Source organism: Ixodes scapularis, unplaced genomic scaffold (assembly GCF_016920785.2).
Source record: "Ixodes scapularis isolate PalLabHiFi unplaced genomic scaffold, ASM1692078v2 PGA_scaffold4__175_contigs__length_147842914, whole genome shotgun sequence".
In the NCBI taxonomy this organism is placed as follows: domain Eukaryota; kingdom Metazoa; phylum Arthropoda; class Arachnida; order Ixodida; family Ixodidae; genus Ixodes; species Ixodes scapularis.
In genome coordinates this window covers 112,678,766-112,701,056 of record NW_024609879.1, presented here as the reverse complement: position 1 = coordinate 112,701,056, position 22,291 = coordinate 112,678,766, and the positions used below count along the sequence as shown (strand labels likewise).

General features: G+C 45.1%; 1 long non-coding RNA gene across 1 annotated transcript; it reads right to left on the bottom strand.

The window, feature by feature from the left end:
• Positions 1 to 15,851: 15,851 nt before the first annotated feature.
• Positions 15,852 to 21,690, bottom strand: LOC120837679. Its single transcript, XR_005714957.1, has 3 exons — positions 21,616 to 21,690; positions 20,936 to 21,004; positions 15,852 to 15,919 (listed from the first exon to the last, which is right to left on the bottom strand). It is a non-coding gene; the product is annotated as an uncharacterized LOC120837679 (long non-coding RNA).
• Positions 21,691 to 22,291: the final 601 nt, after the last annotated feature.

The following is a 22,291-nucleotide window of genomic DNA, read 5'->3' as shown; positions in this document are numbered from 1 at the left end:
CAGTATGAATAATAAAAAGCGCAAAAGACAAGGACAAGAGGGAGACAGCACAGGACAAGCGCCTGTCCTGTGTTGTCTCCCTCTTGTCCTTGTCTTTTGCGCTTTTAAATTTTCGTATTGTTTAATCAACTAGGCCAACAAATCATTTCGCCTCAGTATGGTTCGTACGCGGAGGATTCTGATGTGCAGATTATCTTTTTTCTAAGGAGCAGTGATCAAATCTTTCTAGACTGTTTTCTCTTACGCCCGTGCAGGACAAAACACTAGCTTCAACAGAAACCCAAACGCACAGATCAAAAATACCGCGTCACGACGGATTCTTCGCGTCGCTTGATTGAATCAGTGGCAAAATTACAAGCGTAGAAACAGTAAAAAAAAAAAAAAAAACTCCCGTTATGTGGTGCTTTCTGAGAGTGTTGATTGGATTCCATAAGCTCGCAGCGTTGGTGCTACTTGGACATAAAGATAAAGCGATGTATTGTGCGACTAGAGACCGTGTCTTTCTAAGTCCGATCGCAGCCGACTTTACGATGTGGCCAGTCAAGAAGCGGCAGAAGTGCTTTCTCACGGCGCTCCTCGTCTACGCGTGTTAAGTATCACCAACGAAACCGATCGGGCACGAGAAGGTGCCTCCATCCCCCACTTCCTTTGTGCCGGACTGGTTCAGTCGGTGATACTTAACTCGCGAAGACGAGTAGCGCCGTGAGAATGCACTTCTGCCGCTTCATGATTGGCCGCATCAGATTTTGGCGTCAGATCCGGTCAGACAAAGTGAAGGAGTCTTGCCGTTTACCTTCAAAAGGCGAAAAGTGATACGCCAAGTTTTCTATTTTTGGGAAGGAAACGACCGAGACATTATAGTCATGGACAGAATTAAAACGCCAGGGCGTTGTGGTTATTTTCGAATGCCCGGCGTCCAGCGCGGGCTCGTTGCCTTCCGCTGTGCTCTGGATGCGCGTGCAGGCTCGAAGCTAACGACACGCCGTAGCGCCACCGAAGGTAAGACGCCCGGACTGGAAGCCGGACAGCTGAAAGACTTGCATGCCGTTCTAGGCCAATCAGTGACGAGGAGTCTACATCCGCGATCCAGGAGCGCTTCACGAAGCTACTCTTCTGGTATCACTTGTCGAGTTGTGTGCGGCGAAAAGGCTGTCCCGGTGATTTTGTTGTTCCCGTGGCTTCAGTCGTTTTTGTTAAAACCAACGTATCGTTTTGAATCATTCTGTGGAACGATTTTAGCGCTTCGTCAGAATCTTTGTTCTACATCGGCTCACCATTAAAAGGTTTAAAAAAACTAAGTTTGAAATACATGCCACCAAATTTTCCAAAAAAAAACTGTCGTTTGCACATTAAGTTGGCAAACAAGATATGTTTTTTTTGTTTAAATAAAAACTGCCGCCCATTTTAATGCAAAATTTAGTGTCGCTAATACATTTAAGAACACGAACGGCCCCAGTTGTCATCCTGAGCTACACCCGAAGTTCGAAAGAAAACGAAAGCCCTACTACAGCCGACGGTTTCGTCGTAGAAAGCTCTGTGGTGATCCGCATTATTTTTGGCGTTTCTACTTTGTATGCTCACACCTCAGTTGGCCTTGAATTCCTAAGTGTTAGAATATATCTCAAAAGCAGTGCGTAACTTAAGGCAGATAAGACTGACTGACGCCTCACAATGACTCACAGTGCAGGCAAAAAAACGGCTAGAATTTTATTTTCCAACAAAATGTTCAATAATTGTTTGTCTTTTTGTACACTTCTGAACTTTCATAAAAAATTCCAAATTTGTCTGACTTCGCAGTTTGATTTTTATTTGTAATATTTAATTCTGTTTATTTTTGGGTTGGCGATAGATTTCTCCACATAAAAGACAAAACATAAATACCTTCGTCACCTGTTCATTTTACGGTTCAATTGAAATTTTGTCAACACCCGAACCCCTTATGTTCAGTCCGATATCTGGAATTTTGTCCGGTAGACTTGTTTCACTACGGTAGGAAAGTCCAAAGACTTTCTTACCAATTATTGCTTTAAGAGCATTATTCTTGAAGCGACTACTGGATATACCACTCCACCAAACGACCTTCACTTCAGAGATAAACTGTAATAACTGCTTTGAAAACCACTCACCGCCACAAACATTCTTGTGAGAATCATATAAAATTAAGTAAACTTTATAGAGGTTGTTTTTTGGTCGGACAGAAATTATTAAAAAAAACTCCGTTTGCTTTTATTTTGTAATATTTTGGTTAAGCTGGTGGCCATGTCAGCTACAACAAAATACGCGAGATTATTTAATTAGCTTTCAATTACCTGGGACGTTTCCAAAAACTTTTCTTTTAATGTCGCTAAAAGAAGTTTCTGGTAGGCACTCCGAGATGAAAAGTGCAATCCTTGTACACGACTTCAAACCGAAACTACTCCTTTAGCCCTCCGCCGGTTCCGCAAGCGAAGCCGGGAGCGATAGCGCCACTCCATGCGCGCTTAGTTTTGGTTTGAAGGTGTGCAGCAGAAGCTTGACACTTCTCGCCTCAAAGTGCCTGCTAAAAACTTGTTTCATTAAAATTTAACTAAATGTTCAGACTCTACTGAGGTAGAATGTAAGTCTCTACAAATACATTATACCTCCGAGGAAAAAAAAAAGAGAGGGCATGGAATGAAAGCATTTTAGTTAATTATCTGACCAACCCTTTTTGCCTGCTGTTTTGTAGCACTCACGGCTGCCACTGGCAACCCAGAGCTAAAGCAGCAATATCCCAAGTTCATTTTCTTAACTTTTCACCCACTGAAAAAATGCCAGCTGTGTTTCCAAAGGTATACATGGGTTGCACAGACGTCACATCGCATACTTTTGACCACCATGAAAGAGGAGAGGGAAGCTGCTTTGTAAGAATTTTGAGTGACGGGTTTATCTTCTATAATCTTCTGGGAGGAGAATAGCGAAGCCTGTGCAAATTTGTGGGGAACAAAAGAGGGTCCTCGTAAGAAGGGAGCTCCTTCTTGCCCTCGTCTCTGGTGGTCATCTGAGCTTTCTTTGAATGAAGTCACGTGCAACTCATGTAGATACAATCGTTGCCTGCCCTCATAGATCAATTAACATATATGTCAAACAAGGGTACTTTGCGCTGCCGCTAATTTTAATTTTCGGCTATGTTCTATTTCCTGCCCGGTATACATGAAACCAGTAACTCGCACTGAACACTAAGCACTAAGTCGGGTATATACTACGTCAGCTCGAAAGCGTAGTGCTCCAGATCGCTTTAACCTGGCAGTTCCTTCAGCCCCCCCCCCCCCTTTAACGCAGTACAAAAATTAACACCCCGTAGGTATATTCTTCAATTATTACATTAAAACCACCATCGTTTACCAAATTCAAGTTTGCATGTTTTACATGGCAAACAAAGTTGTTGGCAGAGGTTGTCTGGCACACACTCTTCAACAACTACCGCCATAAAGTTCGCCGCCAGCCGGTAGCGTATGTATACACTACGTTGCAACAAATATGCAGAAGAAAGACTCCAAGTTTCGCTCAAGATACAGCTGACTTCGCCAAGACAGTGAACAACCGCCACAGTGGGTGCCTTGGGAATCACCTGAAGGCTGGGGATTTAGCGTTCAAGATACAAAAGAGACAGCAGCTTACTCGGCCGGCGGCCTCCCGTCCGCCATCTTGATGTTTGCGATCCGCAACAAAAATCCGACTGGCTCGATCGGTTCGCCAGACGTATCCCGGTTCCTCCTTCAGATAACCGCGGCACTCTCGCAGCAGAGCACAGTCGCCCGGGGCGACGCGATAACCGCAGTCGTTGGTGCTGGCGTCGCCCGACGGTGGATAGATTAAAGCTGAATCAAAAGAGAACGCTTGAAAAGGAGCATGATTCATAATGTTTCTTTCTGTGTGTCTGTCAGCGGGTTAAGAAAAGCGGGGTGGCGAACGAGCGCTTCCCCTAAGCTCGTCATAGACCAGCATTTTATGTCGAAATGTTTTGTTTTTGTTGACATGGCAGATATTAGGTCAACAAAACAAATTTGTGCAACGCTTCGCCCGTGACGTCTTCAATCTATAGCCCTCCCCCATCCCCCCCCCCCCCCCCCCCCCCCCGCCGCGCACTCTTACCCGCTGTTGCGTCAATCAGACGCCTTTTCTTAGCAGACGGAGGCCGTACAGGTCGCCTAATCAGGTTCGTAGTTTCGTACTCTTTCCTCGGGTAAGTTCACTCTCGGAAATGTACAATCGTCCGCCACCTGTATACAAAACCTTGGCACGATACGATAAAAAACCGATTTATTCGATGCCTTCAAAGGGCTAACGATTCCTTCGACTCACCTTGTTTAACTCAACCTCAAAGACATTGGCATCACGTAGTGGAACACGCTGGCTCCTTTAACGCATTATGTTAAGACTGCGGCGATACCTCCGCTGTACGTTAGTAAGCTAAACAAACACCGCTTCCGTTTTGTTTTTTTTCCACATGAAGTCCGATTACAGCTAAGGCTATGATCCGGTGCACCCAATCATGCAGCCCCAAAAGTGCGACTTCACGGCGTCCGTCGTGACTGTTCGCCTGCAATCCCCGGCTCAACCAATCACGCACATCGAAAAGCGCGGGATCACAGTTCATTCACCGTGCGAGATTGGTTCAGCCAGTGATAGGAAAGCGCAAAAAGGCGACGAGCGTCGTGACGTTAGACGTTTGGCACTGCATGATTAGATAGATGGATGAATGGATGGATGTTAATGGCCATACTCTTTGTAGCGGGCGGTAGCTTGCGCCACCTAGCCTAAGTCCAAAACTACATATGTAATGTGAATGGGTACATTGGATCGTAACGTTGCCAGCAGTCGGAGTTAATGTGAAATAAAGTATAGGTTAGAAAGTTCTCTGAACTTACAGTGTGATGTCATCGTACCACGGCCGAGTGCCGGCGCAGATCGGACACGACTAATGCGTCAGCGTTCGGCTGATACTCATGTCATCTGCGCGTTACTGAAAAAAGAGCAACAACAAAATGGTTCTTGGTACTTCCAAATAAAAGAAACCCGTTACCGATTTACGTTAGCTTCAAGGAAAAGGAAGGGCGCTTCGTGTATGAAAAACGTGACGCACGTTCCTTTTGTGTTATTTCGTATCTACAAATCAAACTTCTTACACTTTTGACGTTACGGTATACGTAAGCAATGTCTTAAAAATATATTATGACCATTCCGATTATAGTATAATTACCTTATCCTGTTTTGCGGTTCCACCTGATTGCTGGTAAGAAATAGCCGAAAATAATAAGGTAAAAATGCAAAAAAATTTAAATTACTCGTCGCCTAGAAACACGAAAACATTCTGTCGTTATATAATTATTAAGTTTCGTGAAGATGTAATTAGTAACGTAACACTGTTAAATTTTACAATTAAATTAGTATTTTTTACAATTAAATTAGTAACGCAAGTACCGTTATTTGTTACTGTTTGTAAAACCTAGCGTATAATTTGATACGTCACAAAAAAAGCAAAGTGTTACCGTTATCGCCGTCATTTGTAACACGTTATCCCCAACACTCTCTGGCACACGTTTTTGACTAATTTGTCCACAGCCTCTTGGCGTCTGTCACGGGCCTAATTGCCGAGTTTCCGCGGTCGCAGCGCATTGAGATGTCACTAAGAGCAGAACAGCATGTACTGCTGGCCGTATACAGGATGCGCAGGCCACTTCCGGCCGCCATGACAGGGAGACAGAAACACTTCCTGTTCTCCTATGTTTAACTTGTCTTTGGGTGCGCGACGTCTCTTGGTTCACAAGCGAGCAATTCTGTGAGAATTATAAGCTCTAGGAATGCCTCAGTGTCATGCTTTTTAAGTTGCCGATGTTTGCCTGCACCAACAAAATGCCACAAGTGAAGTTCTTTCGATTCTCTCGATACGAGGGACGCCGCCGACTTCCTGAGTGTTGCTGATCACAGGACGACGATGGCATTGGTAGAATGTGCTAGCCCGCTTAGCTGCGCTGCCGACAGATGGCAGAACACGACAAGCGCGACAATGCGGCGCCTCGGCCGACCCTTCTCTTTACAGCGATGGGCTATTACGATTACGGCACGTACAGTCCCCTGCAATATGAAAGACCCACTGGGAGCGCGTAGCTGAGGCGGTGGCTGGCGGAGGCGCTGCGAGCGCCCCGGGCGATTTAATTCTGCTTCGAAGGGAGGACGCTAAAAAACCGTAAGCAGAAAGTGATTAGCGCGTTGCGCTTTGACCGAGCCCCGAGTAAGCGTCCTCACCTCGAAGCTGAATGGAACTGCCTGGAGCGCTCGCGGTGCCTCCGCCAGCCACAGACTTGGCCACGCGCTCCCAGTGGGTCTTTCGTATTGCAGGGGACTGTATATAAAATGCGATGTGTACAATTATCTGGGAAATAAACCTTGAATACAAAAGTGGGGAAGTCAAAACTCTAGAAAATTGTACATAGAGACTTGCGTCGCGTCAAAGGAAACGTAATAAAAAAGAAAAAAAAAAAGCTTTCCGAAGATTGTCTGGTAAAACAAAGACCCGGCTCGGCGACCCCTGCGGGTGCCCGAGGGGAAACTGCGCGCATCTTCGGTGCCTGGGGGAGGTAGGTGCCTCAAAACGACGCCTTACCGTTCTCAAAGCAGTTGAACGCGTTTAGGGATTTGTAAGATTAAGAACGTTTTCAGGGGTATGGATCAAGCTAGCCGAATAGGTTGCCCTGAAAATGCGCCCACGGAACCTTCTGCAGATTTATCATTTCTTTGAGGAACAAGTGCTCTTTCCTTTCACCCACGGGAAAATGAAGGCATATTGACCCCGTATAAGTAAATTTTAGGAGGTTCGGTAGTTAGCACTCGACGGTGAGACTATTAAAATTCTCGCTACTCACTGCGGGCCATCAAATACAAGCAAATACAATAACCAACTTGATGTAAATTCCCCTCCCCCCGGGGAAGTTCCGCCATTATTGGTTTTTGTTTACATCCGCACACCCTGTATATTGTTGGCTAAAATATCCGTCGAAGACGCGTTGCTGGTGCCATCCGATAACTTCCAGTTAATTGTAAGTTCAAAAAACCTATAAATTGTAAGCACTATATAACTTTTAAGCAATATCAGGGGCTGCACTCGCACCTTCGAATATTTTGGGGAAAAAAAAAAAGCTACGACACATGCTCAGCATACGTTCCGCAGCCAAGCAGACAAATATTGCGGCTAGAAGATGGCGATTATTGGAATGGTCTATAGTTTTTTTTTTTTTTTTTATATCTAAGGCGGATAGCGAGTTTTCAACCCGCTCAAAACTTACCTTACGTAGTTTGCAAGTTGCATTTCACTGTCACGTAAGACGGGTTAGTTATAAACCCACCAGCCGATTTCTTAAATAGACCTTCCTTCCTTCCAGGCTTCCAGAATGCCTATTACAAACACCATCGAGCTTGTTGTTCGCAAGGTGACGTCAAGAAAGGTAACCAAACGAGGGCGCCACAGAAACATCTCGCCGCTAATGCTCCTTAAACGTTTATGCTGAGACCACAGCTAAGGCTAGAAACACAAACTAGCCCAAGCGACTGGCTTTGGGGGACGTGCCTTTCCAGCGCGAGAGCTCGTTCTGCAGAAGAACGTTTCAAAGCCCCGATCTCGCGGGCTAGCTATTTGAGGTGAGAAGCTCGTTAGGGGTGTGTCTGATTTCCACACTGCGGGTAGTTCACGTGCTACCCACGCGGTTATGTTTTAATTTTCATAGTGCATAGAAGCTTGAAATTGCACATGCTTTCACCAGCAGAGGGAATTGAAGTACCCTCACTCTAGGTTGTGAACGAATTCCACCAGGCGGCGATACTCAAACTTCTCGCCGCGAATACTCAGTACACCCTTACGCTGAGACTAGAAGCTCCGCCTTCAACGCGAGCTTTCTCCCTCGCTTAAAGAAGTGTGAACGCGCGGGCACGCGCAACGAAACCACTCCAGAAGCCAGCGAGCTCGCGCTGAAGGCTTCTCAGCTCAAGTGTGAACGGTTCTTTATTCGGGCATTAATGAGCAATCATGTAAACAAGTGCCCCTCACCCGAGCTGAGGAGACAAGGAGCGTTTTCAGATGTTTTGCTTTACAAGATAACACCTTACCTACTTATGTTTTTTTTTTTTTTTCGCTTTTGGCATTCAGTGTTTGACTACCATTGTTTTTAAGTGTTTCTTGAAATGATTTGATCAGTACATTACAATTATGTCTGTGAACCAGTTTGGTTCACAGAAATTTAAGTTTGAAAAGTGTCTTCGTTTATGCCATATTAACATTTCGATAAGACTTCTGTCTACTTTGCTTGAGCACAGTGTCCATCATGCTGAAACCTCAAAGAGGTTTCATGAATGAGTAAATAAATGATGCTTGGGTAGCCGTGGAGGGTGTGGGTGAGTTCCCCGTCATTGTATCTTAGGTGGTATCGCCTGCACCCGTCATAACTGCGTCTGGATGAGTCATCTTCCCAACAAAGACATGAATGTAAACGTAATTTATACCGACGATTTTTGGTCAACAAAAAAAAACATTTCTACAGGGTATCATGGTGTCTATTATCTGTAGTTCCTAAGGCAACCTCTATGGAGTGTTTGAAGTTCTCAAGTCAAATTTTGAACCTACCTGCAGCGCAGACCTGTAGACTTTAACGTCGTCTTCAAAGTTTCGCGATATTGATCCGCCTCAAGCTGAAATTAGTTTCGTAAGCACCTTTTACACCACGTGTAATGTAAGTCGTTCTTCCGAAATAAAGGTAGCTTAAAAAAGGAAGAAACAATTCAATATTATTCTAGTTAAGTGTAGTTGCCTGTACCTGACAGTTCTCCAGTTCTTGTATTCTTTTTACCAGCTTCGCGTTTTCATTCCTCGCTTCCTCTTGTTTAGACATCTGAAAAAAAAAAACTCGTATTTATGTTTACTCAAGGACGTATATTGTTCGTTCGAAGATACATAAATGTGCTCTTCTGCTGTGGCGACGAGGTTTCCTCGGAGATTGCGGTGACCACGGCTGGCGCCTGAAGCTCCTCGATGTGGCCCACGGTGGTACCCTTCGTTAGGTGCTGCGGCTCCTCTCGAAAGTTTGTCACAAGAACAGTTGTACGTCTTTCTTGGAGATGCGTCACGCCTCTTGCGACACCAATTCCTTTTTCGAGGAGCAGTTGGACGCTGCCTTCCAGAAGAGCTTCACCGTGCATAGCTGCGTCGGTTATAACGGTGACGAAAACACTCGACCGCGGCGGTAGGCTCACATGATCGGTGATAACTCGGATCGCGGTTGACGTCGTGTTGATCTCCACCGGCGGCACGACGGGCTTTCGAAGCGTCAACTGGTTTGCAGCGAGGTCGATGACGGCGTCATACTCGCAGAGAAAGTCCATTCCGAGGATAACGTCCATCGAACAGTCTTGCAGAACGACGAACTTCACAGGGCACGTCTCACCGTGGATCTCGACGCGAGCAGTGCACCTCCCGACAGGTGTGATGAGGTGCCCTCCGGCGGTTCGTATTTGAGGTCCATCCCACGGCGTCGTGACTTTTCGAAGGCGGCGGGAGAGCCTCCCACTCAAGACTGAGTAGTCTGCTTCGGTGTCCACGAGTGCTGATGCGTCGTGGCCGTCGATGACGACGGTTAGGTTGTTGGACACCGTTGCAGAAGCGTCGTTTCGGTCTCTGGTAGCATTCGGGTGGGGGCCCTCCGACCTTCTTGGAGGATCTTGGCGTCGGTCGTCTTCGGCAACTCCACCTTCAGGGATTGCCGCGCCTAGTTTCCCCGTCGTGGAGCGAGGGGCGACAGACTTTCACGTCGGGGTCGGTGCATCAGCGAAGCTGGACGTCGTGGCGAACGCGACCGGAACTCTCGGCGGGACGCAGGCTCGGGGGACTGAGGTCGCCGCAGGTACGCGTCGATCTCCCAAGGGCGTTCACCATACCGGGGTCGCGGGTCGTTTGGGTGGAATCCGCGCAGCCCGAGTCGTCGGTAGGGGCATCGGCGGTACACATGGTCAGCTTCCCCGCAGTGGTAACACAGCGGGCGTCGGTCGGCCGTCCTCCAGACGTCTGTCTTCCTCGGCGCAGGTTGCTCTGGGTGAACGTGCGCCTGATCTTCCTGCCGTCGGGGATACTGGGGCTCGGGAGGCTCACGTTGAGGGGCCGCCACGTACGGGCGCGGGGCTGGTGGCGTTCGTCGGACCATTGCAGCGCAACTAAGAGCGGGCTCCTCCGGTGTTGCTACGGTGACAGGAGTCTCCGGCTGGAAGGCTCGGTGAACCTCCTCTCGCACGACTTCGGTGAGAGAGAGAGAAGACGGGCGATCTGCGGCATGTAGGATCTTACGAACCTCTTCCCGTACGATATCCCGGACGATCTCCCGAAGGTTGTCGACACCACTGGTATTCGGGTCCAGTAGGGAAGCTGCGATGGTTGGAGCAGTAGGCGCGCCGGCCAGTCGCATGGTAGTGGCTTGCTCGGGCCGTCAGTGCGCGCTCGATGTTGGTGGCTTCACTCACAAAAGCATCGACAGTTGTCGGGGGATTGCGAACCAGGCCTCCAAAAATTTCTGCCTTGACCCCTCGCATCAGGATTCAAAGTTTCTTTTCCTCGGCGGCCTCCGGGTTGGCTCGGGCACTTAGACGCAGGACATCCTCAACAAAGCTGGTCAGGCTTTCGTTGGGCCCCTGCACCCTTGTTTGAAGCAGGTCCTCTGCTCGCTGGCGACGATGATGGTTAATGAATGTCCGCTTCAGTTCGGCGACGCAGGACTCCCATGTCGTGAAGGAGGCTTCATGGTTTTCAAACCAGTGATTCGCAGCGCCTTCAAGCGAGAAGTAAAGGTTGTGGAGGTACTGCTCAGTCGTCCATCCGTTGTGGCGGGCTACACGCTCGTAGTGTCGCAGCCAGTCTTCGATGTCTTCGTGAACCCCCCGGTGGAAAGGCGTCGAACTCCGGGGTGCGACGGGCAGGACGACGACGGGTGGGGTCGTCATGGTTGGGATCTTCTTCCGGTTCTTGGGCAAGAGACCCAATCCAGAGGTTGCTTAAACCATCAGTCAATCCCTGCGCCATCCAGAGGTTGCAATTAGAAATTGTAATCTTCGGAGGCCCAAAGGGCACAACCAGAGTATTGCCTTTTTGTTTTCCTTTTACCCCTAAAAGCGCGTTCACACCGGCGATACGATCTAATCGCGCGATAACTTTCATCGCAAAAGCGGCCATCACGGGCAAAAAGCTACGAGATTTGAGCAGTCGCTTGCTGACCCGACTTTTTGCGATGCGATCTAGTCGCAGAGCGGCTGAGCCAATCAACAGCGTTCGGAGCGAGAGTTTTCGAGAAACGACTCGCCAACAAAGGCGTTGGACTCACTCATCGCGCACGCTAATGTTACCAGTTAATTTTTTGCGATGCAATCTAGTCGCATCGCACGACTGCGTACATCGCCGGTGTGAAAGCGCCTTAACTCGTCATTGGCAGAAAAGGGGTCGCATGCGCCAAATGTGACTACTTCGCTTGAGGGGAAGCCGTCTCGGGTAGCTCCGTGTTTGGGGCGGAACATATGTTTCGCTTTGCGCTCTCGAAATGTAGATATTGCATAGAAGTATGACGACAAGCAAGAAGTGTCTTAAACATTTGGACATTGTGTGTGCTACCTAGATGTGTGTAATTGCGTTATTTTTAAAACGCGAGCGCAGTTTCAAAGCGTTTGTGAGCAAGCAGACGACTCAATAACCACGATGACCGAGCCAGGGCACGCGCGCTTTTGTGAATCCGAGAGGCGCACGACGGCGCATGCGCGGTGAACCGCGCCTCATATCGTCGCGCCCTTCGCGTCTTCTGCAAGAGCGAAGTTCGCTTCTCCCGCAATACTTTAAAGTAAAAATCTCGGACCCCTAGGATACTCTCCTCCGCAAGCGGAGCACATACAGTTACTCTGTGACACGTTATGTTGAAGGATCTTCTAGAGGCTGAGCTTTAAAACGTTACTTTTCATAGAGTAGGCTGCAGTTACCATAGCAGCCGTCCCCTAAATGATGGCGCGTCGAACGATGGCAGGTGACCCTTCGGGGTTGTGGGATTTGTTAACTTTGCCCCCTGGTCCTCATTGACGTAAATATTCACTCCGTAGTCCGCTCTTTGCGCGGCTACGGCCGGGTCCGTCCATTGACTGCCTTTTTGGGGCACCGGTGGACGAGAGACAACACCAACACAGTGAGTCTGTTTTCGACGCGCTTATTAACTCAAACGCCAATACGCTTTGCTCTTAGGCATGAAAACTCTGGGTGCTGGCTCAATTGCCAGTATCAGGGGGATCGGTGGCCGAGTGGTCTAGCGCACACCAGCTCGGAGCACGTGGAGCGAAAGCTCGCGTTGCAGAACCCAGGGATCCTGGGCTCGAGCCCCACCCCTGCCCGTTTCGATCTGGATGAGCATCGTACCGGCGTGCGGTCGTGTATTACTACTGCGTGATGCACGTTAAAGACCCCAGGCTTGCGGTTGTACCGCACTGGCTAAATTTCTCATCTACAGCTGGGAGACTCGTCGCCCCTGTGAGGCAGACCAAGTTCTAGGCTGTATAAACACACACACAACACAATTATTATTGCCAGTATCACCCGGTCGGTTTCCCGCGCTGCCGCAATATACAGATTCACGGAAAGTCGGTGGCCCAAAGAGAAAAACTGAGCTCCGTAGAGCCAGGGCCTCCGCCGAAGAGAGCCCCCGGCGCCCCTTCGGGGCCGGCTTATGTAGCCTCGGAGATATGGGCGCGCCCTGGGCGTCCGCTAGAAGCCGCGTCCATTATAACTCAAAGCGGTGCCAAAGGCAACATTCACACAAAGTGGGCAAGGGAGAACCGGCCCCTTCGGGGAATTCGGCGTCGTTGTTCCTTGTATCCCGGAGGCCGACGCCATTGGTGAGGACGACTCCCACGGCCTGCTCAAAGCTCGACCGAAATAGGGATATAGGGAACCCCATGGTTCCCACAGGGGTAGAGAGGGGTACTGCTAGCAGAAGCAGCGCCCATAAGCAGTTCCGTAACTACGTTGATGAAGTTACGCTGGCGGATGCACACCAAGGCCCCAATCAAAGTACGAGGCTGATTAAAAAAGTGACCGTTATTTATTCTTCATTTGCCTGATAGAATAGACCTCATGGAAAGCCTTTTATTACTTTTCAACAGAGTCACCTCATCGCTCGACACATGTACGCCAACGCATCACCGTTGCGTAGATGCCGCGGGAAAAATAATCTTGTGGCTGACTCCGGAGCCAGAAATGCATCGCCGCTTTCCGGTCATCATCTGTATCAAACTTCTTTTCCCCGAACGCGCCCTTGAGGGGTCCAAAAAGGTAAAAATCTCTCGGTGCGAGGTATGGCGAGTATGGTGGGTGCTAAATGCACTCGAACCGTACCTTTCGTGTTTCTTTTTTTTTTTTTTGGTTGTCGTACGTGCCGTGTGAGGGCACGCATTGTCGTGCTGCAGCAACACCCGTGAGCTGAGCAGTCCGCGACGCTTTGACCTTATTGCAGGCGTCAAGTGGTTATCAAGCAGGTTGCAGTAGGATGCACTGTTTACAGTGAGTCCCTTGGGCATGTAATATTCAACTACTGGGCCTTTATGGTCCCAAAAGACCGTGAGCATTATATTGCCCACCGTTAACGCTGTCTTGAACTTCTTCGGCCTTCCTGACGTTGTGTCGCCACTCCTTGCTTGCTCGCTTTGCCTCTGGCTGGGCGTAGTGCACCCGACATTCGTCAGCGGTGAAAACGCGTCGAAGAAAATGGTCTCCATCGACTTCTAGCGTCGCAGTGGCGTCTCACAAGCATTCACACACCCCTCCTTAAGGTCTGACGTAACTTGTTTCGCTACCCACCTGGCGGATACTTTGTGGTACTGCAGAGTATCATGAATGATATGTTGCTTCGAGCCACGACTAATATTCAATCCTCCAGCCACTTTATCGGTGGTGGCAGGTCGGTTTCCGTGTATGAGCCGTTCCACAGCAGAGCTTACGTCCGGCGTCGTTGAAGTGTTAGCCCGGCCGGAGCCAGGTGTGTCCCTCAAACTGGACGCTCCACTTAGAAACTTTTTGTAACACTCGTAAAACTGCCGAAGCAATACGCAGGTATCTGCGTACTGCTTCATCATCCTGTGATGAATATCCTCACATTTTTTGCCTTCTGCGCCCAAAAATCGCTTAACCAAACGCTGCTCCTCTCTCGTGCGTGCTAACGAGGGGGCGGTCATTTTGAAAGTGCTGTGGTCACGTCACATTTCCCATCAATTCGCCAGGCAGGCGTACAGAGCTCCAAACACATATTTTCAGCGCAGCAGTCTATCACAAGATTCGGTTTTCTCACGGCTAAATTGCGGTTATTTTTTGCCTCTGCCTTGCAGACGGCGCAAGTGAAACCCAATATTTTATCACACTGCGGCTAAACGCAAAATGACCAATCGCCAAAACGTTTTCTTTTAGCTTTGAGAATTTAGGCAATCTTGCGAGCCACCCTTGAGTATTTTTATTATTTTGTCGCATTTGTTTCCTTTTTGGTTTGTTCCATGGTTGATTGTGCAACAGTCTTTAGGATTCTTGAAAATGTACGGTTGCCCTGGAACTGCGTCAGGGCTCCTTAACACGAACCCAGTTAGTACGGACATCCCGATATGAAGACAGAATTTTCGGGAACTGGGTAAATGCACGCACTTTTGTCTCGGTACTATGGAAAACTCAGTGTGGTTGCTATGGGGGGGGGGGGGGGGGGGGGGGGGGGGGGAGGGTGACTGGACGTGTCTACATTAATAAGATATCACTGTTGTTGTTTTTTTTTGTTTTTTTTATCAGGCCCCGATTGTCTGATGGCGCTGACATTACCCTGGATAGACGTCTTAAAGCAAACAAGAAAATTCAGGATGAAAACAAACACCAACGTCAAGGTAAAGCTCGTAATTTCTTATTTGCCTTTTTACGACATTATACGTGACAAAGTGAATATTAAGTTCGTCACCCAACAATAGCGCGATCTTTAAATATCCGCGGTGGTGATGTACTCTAGGCGATAGCTTTCTGCGGGTGAAGTCTCAAACGAGAGTAAGAAATATAAGGCGCCTGAATTTCGAGATTGTGGTACATCTCAATCAATGATCATTGGTCAACCGTTATCATGCGCGTTAGGAGCGCCATGTTGATGATAATTGCTTTCTAAAACCAATTGACTCACAAAGTTGTTTGTTCTTACTCAGGTTTTATGAATACTAGGAACCTCGGGAACAGATTCAAAAAAAGACATAAAAGCACCCTTGTTCACCATCATTATTTCGATGCTTCAAAAAATGCATCATTGAATTCGAGTTAATATGTTCCTATTACATTACACTGCTTACCTGATAACACCGATAGCCACTCCGAGTTTTTATCGTAGCATTCTTTGTATTGCCGTCACGCTTCGCCAAAAAATGATCATAATCAAATGTACAGTATCTTCCAGTATAAGAGAGTGAGTAATACTTCATTTGTTTATTGTATTAAAATGTAAAACTTGGCACAACGCTGTTGTACAGTCCTAATCGGCAACTTTTAAATGCTGAATTCGTCCACACGAATGCGATCTTTTTTGTATCTAGATCAGGGGTTTTCAAACCGCGGCCCGTGGGCCAAATACGGCCCTCAGATTCATTCGGACCGACCCCCCACTGATTGCGATGTTTGAAGTGACGCCCGGCCCAACTCCAACAAAAACCGCACGCAAAAAAAAAAAAAAGCGCGCCAAAACCAACGGTTTTGCGACGCGCACCAAACACGCGAAATAAAATACCAGAAAGAACGAGGGAACTGGAAAGTGACGAGGGTCCTCTTGTTCAAAATATTTATTGCACATTGTCATCACCGGCAAATATTTAGTCCCCAGTTTAATATCTCTAAAACAACGTTAAATTACTGTACGGTTTCTTGTATACCCTACTTAGTGTCTTGTGTAGTAATTATAGTACATGGTCGTAATTAGTTCAACGCTTCTCAGTCTTTTGCACTGTGTGTACATGCGAAAGTTCATATGTTCTTTGATTCATATCATGTGAAAAGGGTTAATAGAATTGTGTATTTTCGTAATTATCTATACATCGCATTTTTTAAATAAAGAGCATGCATTTACCCACCCAAGAATATATTTTAAAATTTGTACCGTATTCCAAATTTGTGTATTCAACGCTTTATAGGATATTTTTTTTTATTCTTGGTTCATAGTTTTTTTTTTTTTATTCGAGACAGGACTTTTCTTTTACCGGCCCATTAGCCAAAACGTTTGGGCAAACTTGGCCTAGAATACCACGTCTTTCATTTTGTGCTATAGAAAATAATTAGGTTTCTAATGACATCTATAATTTATTACACTCATTATTACATCGCCAAGTTGCGTGCAGGTGAAATTAGCGTCCGCCCCGACCTAGTCAGGACGTCGCGCTGATTGTGCAGGCTTGGTCGTGGTGGTTCTCTAAGTCCTCTCCACGCGCATTTCATACCTTTGGCCGGAGTCCGTGCTAGCTGGTGCAAAAAGCCAACGGCATGGGCTTTCCGCGCGAACCGCGGTTGCTAACAAGGAGGCCCGTGAGCGTGAAGTAGCCAAATTCCCCACAAGGCTATTGCTTTCACGCGATCTCATCAAAATACAGATCAAAGCAGTAAGAACTCTTCACATGTTTATTTCGTCGCAAGTTTTGCTGCAAGAAACAAAAAATTGTAGTGCCTCTGAAAAATCAAACCATCACTAGATATTTAAAGACCTTCACAATTCTATTCTTAACGACAATTATCCTGGCCCAACATTGCACAGTGCAATTTCTTTCGGTTGGCGATCATTGACTGGTTTCCACCGCATGCGCAGCACGAAGCTTTTTAACGAGGGCGGTGAGTGGCCGCTCCAGGTTCTCGATTCTTTGTTGAAGCCCCTTCAAACAAATTGGCAAATGTGAATCATCAATGCCACGCACCTATACTCTCAGAACAGAACGTAAGGGCACAGGTGAGCTGGTGTAACATTCTGAGGCAACCCGAGACTGGGGAAATACGAAAGTTGACACAACGATAAGATCATGCACGCGTGTCCAGTTGACATTTTTGTTTTTCTTCGTGTATGTTACTTCCCAATGTGTGAAGGGAACAGAATCACAAAGGGTTCTGCGAGAAAAATTGTATTTCTCCAGAAAACAAAAAAAAAAAAAAAAAGACTACATACAGAAGGCGAACTCGTTTTGGCATTTTGGCATTTCGGCCAAGTTTGGCGGTACAAAACACAAACAATATAAAACTCAAGCTTTTTCTCATATAGTAGTCGATAATGGCAATACATGAAACAATTTATAGAACTTTGGAAAAAATATATCGTGCGTAAAAAATGTCCAAACAAAAAAACAAACACAAACAAAAATGCACACAACTTTGACGTTTAAACCTTATATTTGTGATTTGTTATCTCGTAGAGTTTTTAAGATATATCGTTTAAATTGTTTTCACAGGTACTGCCCGTAGGTGTCCATTGTCCATATATAGTGCGTGTTTCTCTGACGCATAAAGAAAAATATTTACACTGCTCTAAATATAGCTAAAATCGAGAAGTCCCGCAACTTCAACGTGCTACTAAAAAAAACACGTTTTTTTTTTATTTTGGTGAAGTGTTTTACACTATATCGCACTGTTTTCTCATTAAAACATGTTGCATTATTTGATCTCTGTCAGAAATACAGCACTTCGATGTGCAGGAATTTCGCTACTTTGACATTTCTCACTAATATTGGTTCGCTGTTATCTGGTAAGATTTTCAAGCTTTATTATTTCTTTTTTACTCATACATCATCCTCAAAAGAATCTATCATAGATGTATACTTCGTTGTTCTCGTTTATAAATGAAAATATTTACAGTGCTTCAAACATGTCTTAGTGTAAAATGCCCTGCGAATTCAACGTGCAACTAAAAAAAAAAAGCTGATTTTTTTTTTAAGTTTTGGCAAAGTATATTGCATCACATTGCCGTGCTTTTCATTAAAATTTTTGTGCTTTATTTTGTCCCGTTCAAAAACACAAAGCTTCGAATTGTACTATCTATACCTTCCAGATCAACATTTTTGTTGCTAGCTGCCGCGGCCTCCAATTACTCCTACGTTCTATAAAAGAAACTTAAAATTTTATATTTTATTTCATTTGTGGCCAAGTCAAGATTTCATATACATGACTCTACAAACACGTCTATTAAGTAGTAGTTCAAAGCTTCAACTGCATCCGTCCTGTGACGAGCCCGCCCCTCATGCTTATTTCAAATGCCGCTGCTTGGTATACGCGTCACCTGAAACAACTTCCCAGAAACAAAGAAGCACAACAGCTCGGTTTGTGCTCTCTAAGTAAGAACGAAACACATCAATAAGGTGTGTTCGATTGTTACTTTGAGAGCGCCATGCCGGGCTGTTCTGTTTCTCAGTTTCAGGGACGTTGTGTTTCAGGTCACGCGTTTACCGAACAGCGGCATTTGAAATAAGCATGAGGGGCAGGCTCGTCACAGGACGGATGTAGTTGAAGCTTTGAACTACTACTTAATATATGTGTTTATAGAGTCATATATATCAAACTTGAAGTTGGCCACAAATTGAACAAAATATAAAATTATGATACGTTTATTTTAGGGAACGTAGGAGTAATTGAGACCGCGGCAGCTAGCAACCAAACTGTTGATCTGGAGGGTATACATAGTAAAATTCGAAGCTCTGTGTTTTTTGACCGGGACAAAAGAAAGCAACACACATTTTAATGAAAAGCATGGCAATTTGGTGCAGTATACTTTACCCAAACTTAAATTGTAAAAAATCAGCCTTTTATTTTTTTTTCTTAGTTGCACGTTGAATTTGCAGAGCATTTTACACTAAGATATGTTTGAAGCGCTGTAAATATTTTCAATTATACACGAGAACAACAAAATACACATCTATGATGGATCCTTTTGAGAAGAATATATGGGTAAAAAAGAAATAGTAAAGCTTGAAAATCTTACGAGATAACCAAACCAATATTAGTGAAAAATGTCAAAGTAGCCAAATTCCTGCACTTCGAAGTGTTGTATTTTTGAAAGACACAAAATTATGCAACATGTTTTTAATGAGATAACAGGGCGATATAATATAGAATGGTTCGCCGAAATTTAAAAAAGAAATTGAAGATTTTTTTTTTTAATCGTACGTTGAAGTTGCGGGACTTTCCGTTTTCAGCAAAGTTTAGAGACTGTAAATATTTTTCTTTATAAGTCAGAGAGGCACATTATATACGAAAAATAGACCCTTATGTGAAGAACATGTGAAAAAAAATTAAAACAATAGATCTTAAAAACTCTACGAGATAACAAATCACAAACATAAGGTAAAAACGTCAAAGTAGCCATGTTTGTGCATTTTTTACGCACGACATAATTTTCCAAAATTCCCTAAATTGTTTCATGTATTGCCATTATAGAGTGCTATATGAAAAAAAAAATATTTTGAGATTTGTATTGTTTGTTTTTTGTCTATTACTTGCCGTCAAACTTGGCAAAAATGACAAAACGCCAAAACGGGTTTGCCATCTGGATGTAGTCTTTTTTTTTTTTTTCTCCAGAAATAAACTTTTTTTTTTTCAAAACGTTTTGTGATGTAGTTCCTTTAACACATTCGGGAGTAACATATAAAAATACGAAGAAAACAAAAATGTCCACTGGACACAAGTGCATGATCTTATTTGAACACACCCTATATAACGGTCGTTTCTCGAAAAGCAATACCAATCGCTACTGCTGCGAAAAGCACGCATTGCACAGAAAGAAAAGTTCATGTCCTATTGGTGTCTACCACGGGTTTTTTTCTTAGGAACTTTAATAAGGATTGGTATAGTTAGGTTCTCATTAACTTTAGTAATTAACCTTTCACTGCTAAATTGAAAGGTATTTCTTTCATTATAAACTTTGTGGGCACCAGCGAAAAGCACTAAAGGCTGAACTCTATAGAGAGCGAAAAAAGAGACGAATTTCACCCGGCCGCGTTTGCTCTGCGTGTGGCGTCGAAAGAGTGGCGGTTCAATCGCGCGCAAAGCAAAAGCGCCGTCAGGTGAAGTTCGTCGGTTCTTCGCCACATATTCGCTCCATAACCATATTGCATGGAAAGCATTTTGCAGCGTTCTGAAAAACACTCAGTTTGGAAGCGACTAAATATATATATATATATATATATATATATATATATATATATATATATATATATAAAGACACTTTTGGGACATCGGTCTTGGTCCGCCATGGCCTAAGCGCGCAACCAACCTGGGCGAAAATGCATTCTTAGATTGATGCAGCTGAAGCCAAGGATCAAAGCGTATTTTTGTATTGTCATTCGAACAGCACCGCGTTTTAGTTCGCCGACTCGCACCACACTTCTCTTCTACGAGAGTGATAGACGAGCCGATAGGTCGCGCGCTTAAGTCATGGGTAGCAGAACCCCGGGCGCAAACATGTATGCTCTCCGACAGAAAACCAAAACCCGGAAATGCGTTCAAATTGAACTTTTTTTGTTTTTTGTTTTGTTTTTGTAACGCCGGTAAAATGCTTTGCCCTTATTGTAATTTGAGTAAAACCTGCTCGTCTCGTTATTTTCCTTGATACAAAGAAACATCAGTAAAACCATTACATGAAATTTACTAATTAAATCGTTCCTTACTGGAAAGGTATTAAAAACATAATTACACTAAAAGCTCTGAGGCTCTTTTTTTTTAAATAGGCCTCTTGGCAGACACCAACGTGACACTCTTTCTGTGCGATGCGTAATTTTCGCGGATATAATTTGGCCAACGTCTCGCGGAACGCCCCATATACGAATACAAACCACTAGACGCCTATACAGGGAAGACAACAGAAAAGAAGAGTATACTCACAAGGATCACTTGATTAAGCAGTGCATTGTGTGGGTCCTTCTCATGTTCCTGCATCTCTCTTCTTGGGGCCTACAAATGGTTGTTCAAAATATCTTGTAATACGAAGAATATCTAGTGGTTACTATTAGCTAAATGAAAATGTCAAATAGCAAAATAAACTTAGTCATTGGAACATTTTCCGGAGAACAACTTCTATCCCATTTTTTCATACACACCCAGCTAAACAATGTCAGTCGGTTTCCCTTAGGCTGAATGGCGGTATATCTTAGAGAGGGCATTTATAACGTGCGGGGGTTTAAACTCATGAATTTATTTGCATACTATCACATGCTTGTCCATTATTATAGATAGGCACTTTGCCCCATTCGCGCTCCTACTTGATATAAGCTACGTTTTCTTAGGTACAAGCATTTCTGGCAAACAAAAACACCATATTTAGCCCTATGTTTCCTTCATGGCAAGGTTTTAGTCTTTTTTTTTACACGTTTGTCGGGGTCTAAAGAATGTACGAGCGCCTATCTTCCGAGGTATAAACTGAAGGTAAAATGAATTACTAAGAAGTAAACTTGTTGGACGTGAATGGCGAGAAGTCTTTTTTACATATGTATATATGTGTCTTAAACCAGCTAAAGTGTTGGCACTATAACATCTGTTTATGAAACAAAACACAATATACTCACTTTCTTGTTGCATCCAAAATCTTTAAAAGCACATTCAATCATAGCTTCTTCGCAGATTTCAAGGTGCGCATTTTTCTGCGAGATCAAAATTAACGAGGCTTAGCTATTAGCAGGCTTAAGAGGTGAGATTTTATCTACAGCGTGCAACAGAACAAAGTGCCAGGGATTTTCGCAGCGCAAAAATTAATTCCCTAACGCTCGGTCTCCGGCCAAACAAAATGTAGCGCTAGCGGTTCGTACCAGGCTCCAGTTTCAAAATTAAGCGTTACCTTACTCAAAAGTTAAGAGATTTTTTTTGAAACTTTCAATGGGAAAACAGGGCTTATCCTTTGTAGTTTCCGCCATCCAGGCCTTTGTATTGGTAGGCGTTTTCGGTCATCCTTTTCCGGTTAACATTTTTCCCTAAAACATTTTACTTTTTAACAATATAACGGCTCTTGCGAAACTTTGGCGTCTGGCTCCGCCTGCTAGCGCTACATTGGGACCATGTATATTTACAATTATTCCAAACAGTCCATATTGTACGCTTTTTATCGTACATTCCGCGAACACGGGCGCAAAGAAGTCTGTCAGCTCCTTAATGTATGGTAGATATCTATAGAATGAAGGATATGAAAAATTTTCGGGGCCAACCTTTATAATATTGCAATCATTTGCAAAAACGCGAGGAGCGGGC